Consider the following 4,659-nt stretch of genomic DNA (forward strand, 5'->3'; position numbering starts at 1 on the left):
CCAGCCTGCCTGCCTCCCAGCCTGCCTGCTTCCCAACCTACCTGTAATCCCAGCCAGCCCGCCTGCCTGCCTGCCTCTAGCCAGCCTGCCTCCCATCCAACCAACCAACCTGCAATCCCAGCCAGCCCATCTGCCTGCCTCCCAGCCAGCCTGCCTCCCAGCCAGCCTGCCTCCCAGCCAGCCTGCCTCCCAGTCAACCTGCCTGCCTACCTACCTGCCTCCTAAGAGTAACTATGTGAAACGTGTACAGGAGCAGGTACACACAGCCGCCATCAAATACGTACATGAAAATAGGTTGGTTGAAGTGACGTACACAGCCACCACCATAGCAGTACTCACCTGTGGGAGGGAAAAATCTTGTTAATACAATTCTTATAATATTATCATACCTGGGGCTCGGTGATGACATGACACTGTTTTTGGTGTGTGTGTATGTATGTATGTATGTATGTATGTATGTATGTATCCCAAAAATACATCAATTTGTCTTTCAATCTATATATCCTTAATATACAGTACAGTGTGTTATGATAAAAAATAACGTAGGAATTATTGAGAATTTATCAGTATGTCGTAACTTCAGGGGAGATAATTATAAAGAAAGTCAGAATCACAGGGACGTAAAAATAAAAGCAATCTACCAAACGTTGATAATTAAAATAAAAGAATAATTCCTCAGAGATAAAAGAGGGAAGAAAATTAACAAAAGCCTCCTTCTAAATCTATCTCAACTTCGTAACTGAAGAGACACACTCAGACAGCATCCCAGAGTTAAGTGAGAGAGTGAACAAAAAAATAACTCGAAATATTTTGACGATCGTGACAGCAGCGCCACCGGCCAGATAGGACCACTGACTAAAACACTGAGTTTATTAATTCGCCTATATATCGTGTGTGTGTGTGTGTGTGTGTGTGTGTGTGTGTGTGACCGTCTTGATGATAGCAACAAACACTACCAAAGAAACCAAATTTTTGTAAACATTTGAGCTAAAACTTATATATAAAAATAGTTGGAAGTAAAAAAAAAAATCAACAAAAAAGAAAAAGTCCATTCCTTTTGCCTCAGAGATTTTTACAATATTGATAAAATGAAAATAAAACCCCTAACAGCTTTTCCAACATGTACGGGTTAAAAGGGCCTAACAAATAATATTGGTCTATACTCGTGTGGGTTTTTTTTCTTCTTCACATCTCTCACTTTTTTGTTTATTATTTTAACGTTTAATTTCAACAGTATTTCGTCTTTAACAGGACAGAAAACTCGTTATATAAAGTCGCCCGGAAATACAGTTTAGTGTCCGCCCTTGACGTCATCAGAGGCCGTGACGTCATCAGAGGCCGTGAAGTCATCAGAGGCCGTGAAGTCATCAGGGATCAAACAGTAATCAACGGGTCAAATAAAGTTGCTTCAGGATAGTTTCGGGTCCAAAAAAAAATTGTATTATTAAATTTATACAATAAAAATATATGTGGGGATTAAACAATATATTACAGGTAAGTAATAATAATAATAATAATAATAAATAATAAATAATAAATAAAAAATAATAAAAATATAAATAATAATAAAATTAATACCCGAGTCCCGGTCTCCCGTAACTCACTGGTCACTCCCCAGGACACTCAGTAGTTGCCAGAGGATGAATTTGGCATTATTATACGAGTACGGTGCGGTGGCTGAGTGGATAGAGCTCACCTTCTTTTGTAAAGGACGCTGGTTCGTGTGACGCTACTTTAGGTAAGCCTGTGTTAAGTGACTCAACTTTAGGTAAGCCTGTGTTACGTGACGTTACTTTAGGTAAGACTGCATTACGTGACTATTTTAGGTAAGTCTGTTACATGACTCTACTTTAGGTAAGCCTGTGTTAAGTGACTCAACTTTAGGTAAGCCTGTGTTACGTGACGTTACTTTAGGTAAGACTGCATTACGTGACTATTTTAGGTAAGTCTGTTACATGACTCTACTTTAGGTAAGCCTGTGTTAAGTGACTCAACTTTAGGTAAGCCTGTGTTACGTGACGTTACTTTAGGTAAGACTGCATTACGTGACGCTACTTTAGGTAAGACCGTGTTACGTGACGCTACTTTAGGTAAGCCTGTGTTACGTGACGCTACTTTAGGTAAGACCGTGTTACGTGACGCTACTTTAGGTAAGCCTGTGTTACGTGACGCTACTTTAGGTAAGACTGTTACGTGACGCTACTTTAGGTAAGACTATGTTAAGTGGCGCCAAATTACATCCACCATCACACGCTGGAACATAACCTCCCCCTTCACTTCTACACCACTAAAAACGGGTCATATAAACGAGAACACTGCGGTGCACTGTATAGTTATGTCTGGTTTGCGACCTGGATAATTGTTGTGCTTGTTATGCAAGAGCTCGTGTACAGTGTTGCAGTGGTGGTAGTGGTGGTAGTGAGGTGGTGGTGGTAGTGAGGTGGTGGTGGTAGTGAGGTAGTAGTGGAAAGGATGATGGTGGTGGTGGTTATGGTGGTGGTGGTTATGGTGGTGGTGGTTGGTGGTGGTGGTTTTGGTGGTGGTGGTGTTTTTGGTGGTGGTGTTTTTGGTGGTTATGGTGGTGGCAGTGGTGGTGGTGGAAAGGATGTGGTGTGGTGGCGGTGGTATGGTGGTGGTAGACAAGACAGTGAACCAAGTCCTTAAAATAGTTATACTCAGCCACTATATCACCTGGGTATTTAACACACTATAACCTCCCCCCTGATATACTACGCCAATATATTTTTGTATTAGGATATAACCCAAAGCTCTACTAACCGGTTATACCAGGTTGTATAAGCCAGCATACCAGTAGAGTATAACCTTTAATATGAATACGACTCAGCGGGGTAAAGCAGAACATACCACCAGCATATTGGTGAGAGAGAGAGAGAGTTCTTACGAGTGTTTGGGATGGTATCTAATATTAGGGAAATTTGGTATCTGGTGTTAGGGAAATTTGGTATCTGGTGTTAGGGAAATTTGGTATCTGGTGTTAGGGAAATTTGGTATCTGGTAATAGTGCATTGTTGCTTGTGTTTACGTAGATGAATATAATAGCCAGGTAAGATTAATTACTTCAGTCAGTTCTTCATGAAATTGAGGAGGAATGTCTGGAGATTCTCTCTCTCTCCTCTCTCCATTTCCAATCCCTCCCCCTCTTCCTCCTTATTCTCTCACTTCTCCCTCCTCTCTCCAGCCCTCCCTCCTCTTTCTTCCCCACCCTCCCTTTCTCTCTTCAGCCTCCCTCTCTCTCTCTTCCCACCCTCCCTTTCTCTCTTCCTTCTCCCTCTCTCTCTCTCTTCCCTCCCTCCTCATTCCCTCACATACACCAAAAGACGTAACTCACACATATAGATTTACGAGGTGATAACTTTACATCACCTTACCGCCTCTTAATGACACTAATGAATATACAGGTGAGCTTTTTTTATCACCTGGTTGGCTCATTACCAGGGTGTAAGTCATCTGCCCTAACGTGGAGTGATTCTGCTTTTACACACACACACACACAGAAGAGTGTGTGTGTGTGTGTGTCAAAGGTAGTAGTATATAATTTCATTTCATTATTTATCTGTGATTTGTTACAGGTATTTCCCCTATTAATACTTTCCACTCGACACTGTATACCAGCGCCATCTATTGGTCGAGCTTCGGAATCTCACGGGTGTAGTAGAAGAATGAGATTTTGGATCGTGGTTTCAAGCGTTGACTGTCAAACATTTTTTTTTTCTTTAATTACGTCAATTAGTTAGCCTGTCAAATTCAGCTGTCACTAATATGTAAAGGAATGATATAATGATGGTTAGGTTAGGTGTGGTGAGGTGAGGTGTGGTTAGGTTAGGTTAGGTGTGGTGTGGTGAGGTTAGGTTAGGTGTGGTGTGGTGTGGGTGAGGTGAGGTTAGGTGACGCTCGTAGCAATATTAGAAATTCCGGAACATAGTCGAGATTACCGTCTTGAGATCCTTAGTTACACGCTCCCTGCAACACTCAAGACACAGTCACCCACCATGTACTGTATGATGAATGTAGCGTACGACAATTATCTCACCCAATGATTTAATTAAAACCGATAAATTCCCCCAGCCGACAAGTCACTGAAGGTATCTGAAGGCGGAAGAACAAGAAGTGATCTTTTACAGAGACATGACTTTCAGGTAATGTTGGCCTCCATGAGTGACAGTTAAGCTTGTGATGGTGTGCCAGGGAGTGCCAGCGAGTGCCTACAATAACATATGTATGTATACTACCATAACAGGAACTTAGGCAGTAAGAATTGAGGTGGGGAAAGGGATAGGAAAGAGAGGTGATGGTGCAATCTGTGATGTGTGTGGTGAAATAACAATGTATAATTTGTAATACATCAGCAACAAATGTTTGTTGTGTGTGTGTGTTGTGTGTGTGTTTGTTATGATAATAAAATGTGTGTATATATATATATATATATATATAGAACACTACACAAGAACCACACAAGACTCAGCGGTCGATAACCTTAGCAGAGAGACAGGTATCCTTACCAGGTGTTGCGGTCTGTCGTAGCACAAGACAGTATTATTTTCTATCTTTACGGTAGAGGAAACATCTGGTGAGCATGAATAAAGTAGTGAGGTGTTGTTATATTATGACCCCCCCACAGAGGCGTGCAGCGTGGTTCTC

The sequence above is a fragment of the Homarus americanus genome, unplaced genomic scaffold, assembly GCF_018991925.1.
Source record: "Homarus americanus isolate GMGI-L3 unplaced genomic scaffold, GMGI_Hamer_2.0 scaffold25749, whole genome shotgun sequence".
Lineage (NCBI taxonomy): Eukaryota > Metazoa > Arthropoda > Malacostraca > Decapoda > Nephropidae > Homarus > Homarus americanus.